The sequence below is a fragment of the Aotus nancymaae genome, unplaced genomic scaffold (assembly GCF_030222135.1).
Source record: "Aotus nancymaae isolate 86718 unplaced genomic scaffold, 86718_ANA_hifiasm-v0.15.2.pri h1tg000051l, whole genome shotgun sequence".
Classification (NCBI taxonomy): Eukaryota; Metazoa; Chordata; class Mammalia; order Primates; family Aotidae; genus Aotus; species Aotus nancymaae.
Window position 1 is genome coordinate 408,918 of NW_026988465.1, and position 9,811 is coordinate 418,728.

The following is a 9,811-nucleotide window of genomic DNA, read 5'->3' on the forward strand; positions in this document are numbered from 1 at the left end:
ACAAAACCAAAATAAAATAAAATGTGAGTGAGAAATTTAAAAAGACGTTTCATCAGAGAACATACATAGATGGCAAATGAACACATTTTAAAATGCGGAACGTCGCTAATCATTATGGAAATGGAAACTAAAACCTCCATGAGAAACCACTACACATTGATTATCCTTAGTAAAAATGACAACAACACTGATAAAAATGACAAAATTTGTCAAGTTTTGGTGACTGGAACATTCTTCTGCTCCTGAGAATGTTCAGTGTACAATCATTTTGAAAGACAATTTGGCAGTTTCTTAAACTGACACAAGAACAGAAAATCAAACACCGCATGTTTTCACTCATAGGCGGGTGTTGAACAATGAGAACACATGGACACAGGGAGGGGAGCACCACACACTGGGGTCTGTTGGTGGGGAGTAGGCATGGTCTAACAGAGAACCTAGTCTAGCGTGGTATATTTTTAAAAAGAGCCATATTATGAATGGCTCATGTAACAGATGATAACGTGTGACTCCAAAACAGAGCTGGGAGCAGGTGGGGCTCGGTCCAAGTCAAAAAAGCAAGTCTAAGGGGCATTTCTCGCCTAAACTCCAGACTCCTGCTACCCTAAGTATGGTCCATGGACTGGCAGCACCTGAATTATGCAGAATCTTGTTATTAATCAGAAATCTGAGTGCACACCCCAGACTCACAGAATCAGAATCTGATATAACAATATCCCAGGAGATTTTTGTATTAGTTTTCTGCTTATGGTGGTCGAGGCACAGCTTGATTTTATACATTTTAGGGAGATATAAGACATCAATCAATACATGTAAAATGTACATGAATTTGGTTCAGAAAGGTGGGATGATTCAAAGTGGAGGCTTTCAGGTCATAAGCAGATTCAAAGACTTTCTGAATCAATAGAAAGGAATGTCTGGGTTATGATAAGGGGTCATGGAGACCAAGGTTTCATCATGCAGGTGAAGCCTCCAGGTAGCAGGCTTCAGAGAGAATAGATTGTAAGTATTTTTTATCCTATTTAAAGTAAAGTAAATGTTTGTTTGGTTTTTTTTGAGATGGAGTTTTGCTTTGTTGCCAGGGCTGGAATGCCATGATACGATCTTTTTTTTTTCTTTTTTTTAGATGGAGTTTCGCTCTTGTTACCCAGGCTGGAGTGATGCGATCTCGGCTCACCGCAACCTCCGCCTCCTGGGTTCAGGCAATTCTCCTGCCTCAGCCTCCTGAGTAGCTGGGATTACAGGCACGCGCCACCATGCCCAGCTAATTTTTTGTATTTTTAGTAGAGACGGGGTTTCACCATGTTGACCAGGATGGTCTCGATCTCTTGACCTCGTGATCCACCCACCTCGGCCTCCCAAAGTGCTGGGATTACAGGCATGAGCCACCGCGCCCGGCCCCGTGATACGATCTTGTCACTGCAACCTCCACCTCCTGGGTTCAAGTGATTCTCCTGCCTCATCCTCTTAAGTAGCAGGGATTGCAGGCACATGCCACCATGCCCAGCGAATTTTTGTATTTTTTTTTTTTTTAGTAGAGATGGGGTTTCACCATGTTGGCCAGGCTGGTCTTGAGCTCCTGACCTCAAATGATCCATGTATGTTTGCCTCCCAAAGTACTGGGATTCCAGGTGTGAGCCATCATGCCTGGCCAAGTAAATGTTTCTAATCAGATTTCAAGAATCTGTTCCATCAGTAATTCCAAAAGGGAGGAGGGTATAATGAGGCACGTCCTGCTCTCCCTTCCCATCATGGCCCAAACTAGTTTTTCAGGTAAACTTTGGAATGTCCTTCAGGTGGTTGGGAAGCATAGAATTCTGCTTTTGATTTACAGACATGACAGTTGCTGTAGACTGCGGGCAGTGAGCACATCAGGACTTTCCCTTCTCCTATATCAGGACTTTCTCTTCTCCTATCTGGTGACTCCTTGGCCCACACCAACCCAGAGAAACAAGACCCACTGCCCCTGCTACCTGGGACCCGCGTATTGAGTCTGAGCAATGACCCCATCCTCTCCATCCACTTCCCAGCTGGCGAACCCTGCAGGGCGCTGGCCCCACTGCTATGGCCACTCTCCAGCCGCCATACCCACAGCAACTCCACACTAGTGGCTCTTCCCACCCAAGGCTCCTCCTTGCCCACAGCTCCTCCCCTCTGGCAGTTCCTCCCTGTGACCCTTCCGCTTGCAGCTCTCCCTCCCCTCCCCTGTGCCTGCCTCAGGCCTTAGTCCGATTCCTTTCCCAAAGCTCACTTAGAGTCCTAGCTCATCCATGGGGCCCACACTTCCAAGACTCCAGCACTTGGGAGGCTCCTGCCGTCACTACTGCTACTGAAACACCAGGGCTTGGGTCTAGCTCCTGCTGTTCGCTGCACAGAAAGCCAATGACTGAGACAAGTGTTACCAAGAAAGAAAGCTTTAATCAACTCCTGGAGCCAAGGAGATGGGAGCTCCATCCCAAATCCATCTCCTCGATTGACTAAAATTAAGGGTTTATATAGGAGGCTAAATGTACTGTGTATAGAAAACAAGAACTTGGGAGGGATAAGGAAGCATGACAAGGATCATGATGAATGAGAGGCTTGACAGCTTATCTGCATACAGCGATCTGGTGAGTTTTAGTCCTTTGATACTTTCTGAGAGGCCTAGGAGTCCTTTCCTGAGGAAGGAATTCAGATAAAACAAATGTAAGTTTCAAGATTTATGATCAGAGCACCAATTTCCATGTTTATTCAAAAAAAAAAAAAAAAAAAAAACTGCCTGTGGGGCTATTGGGTTGGTTTCAGTCCCATTTTTCTGTTTATGAATTCCTCAATCCTGGGGAATCTGGTTGTTGATCTTTCTGGCTCCTTCACGCTGAGGAGGGGCATCATGGGCAGCTACACACCAGGGGTGACCACATGACCACCCAGGAATCAAAGGTTAATTTAATACAGAGTTTTCTTCCAAAACACAATCTTTCTCTCTCCAGGCCTCACTTCCACCAAAGACAAGTAACAGCAGGACCAACCTACCTGCAAAAGAACCTTCAGACCCACATAGGTAGCCTCGTTACTCACACAAAGCGCAGCAGGAATGCTTGTCCACACAGGCTCACCTAGATTGGGCTGGCTGGAACCTCTCACAAAGGCATTTCAGTCAAAGCCTGGGAAAAGAGCCAGTTCCTCCACTATGTCCCAGTATACAAGAAAACAGATTCATATTGAAGTTATGCAAACAAACGCATTGCCATGAATTAAGAATATTCATAAATGAACTACAAATTCTGGAGAAATTGGACAGAGAGCAAAATATGCCTTAATTTCTGTTTACAAAAGTATAGTCTACTCAATTGTTAAAGGTTATAAATAGCTCAAAAGGAAAAACGTGGGCCGGGCGTGGTGGCTCACACCTGTAATCCAAGCACTTTGGAGGCCAAGGTGGGTGGATCACCTCTAGGTCGGGAGTTCAAGACCAGCCTGACCAACATGGTGAAACCCGTCTTTAAAATAAATAAATAAATAAATAAATAAATAAATAAATAAATAAAAATTTAAAAAAAAAGAAAAATATTCTCCAGACCGTAAGAAATTATTTCAGTCCTCCGTTAGTTCAGTCCATGCAATCAACTTCTGCTCTGCTTCATATTGGGTTAGCAATCTTTATGAGCACATCACCCTTTCTTTCTTTCTTTTTTTTTTTTTAAAGACAGAGTTTCACCACGTTGGTCAGGCTGGTCTTGAACTCTCAACCTCAGGTGATCCACCTGCCTTGGCCTCCAAAGTGCTTGGATTACAGGTGTGAGCCACCACACCCGGCCAAGCCTTTCAATCAGTACCCTGGAAATGTTCTCTCTAATCCAATGGCACAATCTTCAGAGTTAACAGAAACAAAAATACGTCTTCATATACAGAACTTTCTTCCCATCTCTCTGCCCTACTTACTGGTTCCCTACTACCTCTTTTCATAAATAACCTTTTCCAGACCATAATTAGAATTAACCTTTAGATAACTTCTAAATTAGACAAAATTATTCTTTATCTCAGGAAGAACATGTCTTCTTTGGCACATTTTATATACAGAATTATATATTAACTATAATTCTTATCCTCAGTAACCTTACATTTTAGTGAAAACCTAGGAAGCAAGAAGTTCTGAGCTGCCTATCAGATATTAGCATTTTATATTTCACTATTTTTAGAAACATGTTTCCTCATAACATTTTCTTAATTGGAAATGTCCCAGACATCCAATGAGCATCAGAAATAATTTTCATATTTTAAATTACACAAAAAGTCACTTGCAACATTTATCCTGTATACCTGTACTCAGTACTTTCATTTTAAACAGTTTATCTCGATTACTTTTGAAAATGGAGATATTAGACACAGCTACTCATCATTTAAAGTTTGTTATTTCCTTGTTAAGAATTTTTTTTGGATAGCCAGTGAATATCAGGTGCTGACAGAAGAAACTTAAAGTTAAATATTTAAATAATTTTCCAATAAGTCAGAAGATTTAACTATCAACATTAAATTAGTCATATTTGTCAAAAAAGGCACACAAACCAACATCATTTCATTCTGGCTGAGTTTATGGTTTTATAACCTTATATGTCAAACTGTGACACCTCAAAATATCTAGCAGAGGGCCGGACGCGGTGGCTCACGCCTGTAATCCCAGCACTTTGGGAGGCCGAGGCGAGTGGATCACGAGGTCAAGAGATCGAGACCATCCTGGTCAACATGGTGAAACCCCGTCTCTACTAAAAATACAAAAAATTAGCTGGGCATGGTGGCCCGTGCCTGTAATCCCAGCTACTCAGGAGGCTGAGGCAGGAGAATTGCCTGAACCCAGGAGGCGGAGGTTGCGGTGAGCCGAGATCGCGCCATTGCACTCCAGCCTGGGTAGCAAGAGCGAAATTCGGTCCCAAAAAAAAAAAAATATATATCTTGCAGAGACAAATATAAAACCCAGGCAGAAATGTATGCTGACAGCTCTGAAGACATTTTAAAGCCAGCTTGTTTAGTAAAGATCTTTTTAAGTCACGTAAACTTGAAAAACGCTTTGGATTTATTTAATTTATGAGCGCTCTTTTATTTATAAGCCAATTTGGTAGACACAATGTATAACATAATAAATGGACATACATAAACACATCTAGACATGTATACACACACATAAACAAAAATCCAATAGCTTTTACCTCAGAACACCAGTCATGAGATAGCAATACAAACTCACTGGTTTCCATGGCTACACTTTTTTTTCTTAGATCCAATAAAGACTGTGGACCAAAATTTTAAGTAAAGCAATTTTTAAAAAATTTATTTTATTTATTTATTTATTTTTTAAAGATGGGGTTTCATCATGAAGGCCAGGCTGGTTTTGAACTCCTAACCTCAGGTGATCCACCCACCTCGGCCTCCCAAAGTTATAGGATTACAGGCATGAGCCACCACGCCCAGCCTTGAGTAAAGCAATTTTCATGACAGTTTGAGTTTTTTTTTTTTTTTTTGAGAGGGAGTCTCATGCTGTTGCCAGGTTGGTGTGCAGTGGTACCATCTCGGCTCACTGCAACCTCTGCCACCCGGGTTGAAGTGATTCTCCTGCCTCAGCCTCCCGAGTAGCTGGGACTACAGGCACGCACCACCACGCTCAGCTAATTTTTGTATTTTTAGTAGAGACGGAGTTTCACCATGTTGGCCAAGATGGTCTGGATCTCTGGACCTCATGATCCGCCCACCTCGGCCTCCCAAAGTGCGGAGATTACAGGCGTGAGCCACCGCGCCCGGCCTGACAGTTTGATTTTTAAAGGCCAAAACCTCTTTAGACTTCAAAGAACACTAGGGGCCAAACAGCACCACAGAAGAATATCACCTGAAACCTACCAACCAGGCCCAACCCTGCTTAGAACAGCAACATAAAAGCCTGGATACGGGGAGCTCCATCCCACTTTCTCATTCAACAGCAAACTTCAGATTCCAAAGAATACTGGGGCCAAACAGTATTACAGAAGAATATCAGTTTATCAGATTCAAACTTCCCATGGCTGTATCGACACACGCACAAACAATCACCAAAACGCAATTCAACTGGTGCAGCAACAAGCAAGCCCAAGCGTCCAGACTGAGGCAGTGAGGCACTTCCTGTCTCTGTAGATTGGACTTGATCAATCTGCAAACAAAAATTCCTTTGGAATTTCTCACTTGAGAGGAGCCAGTCCCACTGTCTGGTACCCACAAAAGACATTCGATTGGCTGGGCACGGCGGCTCATGCCTGTAATCTCAGCGCTTTGGGAGGCCGAGGCAGGTGGATCGCTTAAGGTCAGGAATTCAAAACCAGCCTAGCCAACATGGCAAAACCCTGTCTCTACTAAAAATAAAAAAAAAAAAATACACCACTACAGGCGTATTACTACACGTGGTACATACCTGTAGTCCCAGCTACTCGGGAGGCTGAGGCAGAAGAATTGCTTGAACCTGGGAGGTGGAGGTTGCAGTGAGCCAAGATGGCACCACCGCACTCCAGCCTGGGCGACAAAGTGAGACTCCATCTCAAAAAAAAAAGGAAAAAAGAAGAAAGACACTCACTTGCTTGGACACATACAAACACACAATTACACACAAAGCCCCAAGAGTAGGACCTGTGGTCCAGACTGGAGTGCAGTGGCACGATCTTAGGTCCTGATTCAGACCCCAGGAGAGGGTTCCTGGATCTCATGCAGGAGGAAATTCAAGGCAAGTCTCAGAGTGCAGCGAGAAGACATTGTCTATTGAAAGCTGCTCAAATACAGAGTACAGCGTCCTCAGAAAGTAAGAGGAGAAACTTATCTTTTAAGTTTTTCTTTTTTAGTAGAGACGGGGTTTCACCATGTTGACCAGGATGGTCTCGATCCCTTGACCTCGTGATCCACCCGCCTCGGTCTCCCAGAGTGCTGGGATTACAGGCTTGAGCCACCGCGCCCAGCCTTTTAAGTTTTTTCTTCTATAGCAGGTCTTGTCTATGTAAAAGCTAAGCTAAGCCATGTCTATGTGTGGGTAGGCTGACAGCATGAAAAATTAATTATTCTGTTGATTAAAAGAAAACAATCCTTGGTTTTTTTTTAGAGTGTGCATACATCAAAGCATAAATATAATTATCTTGAAAGCATATATTGCCATGGGCATTGGGACATCTTGACTTTCTGTTGTTGTAGCCCTGTGTTCCTGCAGGTATCTTTAAGCTGTTTCTTAAGTGTAAATATCTTATGACTATACGGTTCAAATGAAGCAACCGAGGTTCGAATGAAGCAACTGGCCTCAGTTGCTTTATTCGAACCTTACAATGACTATCAGTGGTGACTAAAAAGGAATGTGCCTTGTTAGTCTCAAGATGAAGTCAAATGTAAAATGACATTACTCTGGCTCTCCTGGGCTCCTGTTTCCCTACCAATAGCTCACTTCGAGCTCAAACTTCTGGACCCAAGCAATCCTCCCACCTCAGCCTCCTACGGCACTGGAATTATGCAGGTTGATTTAAATAAGATAAAATCATTGAAAAAAACTTACCAAGCCTTGATGTTTGATTATCAATCTACATGCTAATTGTAATATTTAAGATATTATATATTTATACTTTTAATTATATGAAACCAACCAAACCTCTTCTTTTTGGAAGAGATTTTTAAAAGTTATAAAACTACATTTCCAAGTGTTAAAAATGAGTATATGAGCCGGGCGCAGTGGCTCACGCCTGTAATCCCAGCACTTTGGGAGGCTGAGGTGGGTGGATCATGAGGTCAAGAGATCAAGACCATCCTGGTCAACACGGTGAAACCCCGTCTCTACTAAAAAAAAAAAAAAAATACAAAAAATTAGCTGGGCATGGTGGCGCGTGCCTGTAATCCCAGCTACTCAGGAGGCTGAGGCAGGAGAATTGCCTGAACCCAGGAGGTGGAGGTTGCGGCGAGCCGAGATGGCGCCATTGCACTCCAGCCTGGGTAACAAGAGCGAAACTCTGTCTCAAAAAAAAAAAGAGTATATGAGTTTTAACATCATTTTGTAGCAATAACATCATTTAACAAGGGAAAGAAAAACTTCCAAATGGGTGTTTTAAAATGATCACTCCACACTCTTCCTTATTCATGATAAGATGCATCTTTACCTACAAAGTCAATTGATTATAGTTTTTCAAAAATATTTGCTAGGTATTCTACTAACAACCATATATCAAGAACAGGTCATTACATTTGGAACTCTTGCTATTCAAAAAGAAAAAAAAAGTAAATATCAAATTAACCAAATTTCTTTCTTTTTTTTTTTTGAGACGCAGTTTCGCTCTTGTTGCCCAGGCTAGAGTGCAATGGCGCAATTTTGGCTCACTGCAACCTCTGCCTCCTGGGTTCAAGAGATTCTCCTGCCTCAGCCTCCCGAGTAGCTGGGATTACAGGCACGTGCTACCACAGTCAGCTAATTTTTTGTATTTTTAGTAGAGACGGGGTTTCACCATGTTGGCCAGGCTGGTCCTGAACTCCTGACCTCAGATAATCTGCCATCCTCAGCCTCCGAAAATGCTGGGATTACTGGCTTGAGCCACTGTGCCCAGCCTGACCAACCCTCTTTTTAAAGATCATTAGCGAATGAAAGCAGGCTATTAAAGAGAAATGTGCAGAACGCAGTGGATCTCAATTTGAAAAGCGTCACATTAATTAGTTAGTCCGATTTTTTTGTTAGAAAGGACTTGTGAGAGAAACAAGTGTTTCTGATTGGATCCCACATGGAAGCTGCCTCTAGTGCCTCCTCAGTGTCTTGTTGAAAAAATGAGAAACCCCATTAATTCCAGGGGTGTTACCTGAAAATATTAAATGACAAGGAGTTGGGTAGCAGTAAGGGGGCCCTGTTTGTCTTCTAAATGTATCCATTCCTTTTTTGGGTGATTTGATTGGATGCAATGCAGACAGGAAAATTAAACAGGAAATGCAATCCTCATCTCCTTTCGAAATACGGCATATCAGTAGGATGACCATACAACTTGGTTTGTCTGGGACGGTCTCAATTATACCTGTTGCCTTGGTGTCCTGCCTGGGTTAACATTCGTCACAGCCTTTTCATTTTCAATGAATATATTCAAAGTTCTACAAAACGAAAGGAGAAACTAATTAAACAGCATCAGCTTAATAATGTATAAGACTTAACTTTCTCAAATTCTATAATTGAATTTTGGCCTATCTTCATTTGGAGGAAGACTCTTTAGATGAACTTCCTATTTTTAATTAGATAAATTTATAGACTACATCAGAATGCAATGAAACTTACTGCCCAGCTAAGTAAGTCATTTGATAAGTTTTGTCTGATAAGTGTATTTGGAAAAGAAACACATTGTATGCAGGCAAAAAGAGTGTAACTCTGGCCAGGCATGGTGGCTCATGCCTGTAATCCCAGCACTTTGGGAGACCGAGGCGGGTGGATCACAAGATCAAGAGATCGAGACCAGCCTGGCCAACATGGTGAAACCCCATCTCTACTAAAAATACAAAAATTAGCTGGACATGGTGGCGCGCGCCTGTAATCCCAGCTACTCAGGAGGCTGAGGCAGGAGAATTGCTTGAACCCGGGAGGCAGAGGTTGCAGTGAGCCGAGATCGTGCCACTGCACTCCAGCCTGGCGACGGACCGAGACTCTGTCTCCAGAAAAAAAAAAAGATTGTAACTCTGAAAATATTCAGACTGAAATACTTGTACATTTTAATATGAGAAAAATTAGAATTGAGACAGTTCATTTGTCAGAATTTGCTCTGAGCGTACCATGTCTCTCATCTCCTGAAGAGTGTTTTCTCTATAAAAATTCCACGGT

The 9,811-nt window shown here is 42.5% G+C and overlaps 1 long non-coding RNA gene across 1 annotated transcript; it reads right to left on the minus strand.

Annotated features, from left to right (window-relative positions):
• Nucleotides 1-2,733: 2,733 nt before the first annotated feature.
• On the minus strand, nt 2,734-9,552 carry LOC135269214 (uncharacterized). The gene is made up of 2 exons (XR_010337502.1): nt 9,021-9,552; nt 2,734-3,143 (listed from the first exon to the last, which is right to left on the minus strand). It is a non-coding gene; the product is annotated as an uncharacterized LOC135269214 (long non-coding RNA).
• Nucleotides 9,553-9,811: the final 259 nt, after the last annotated feature.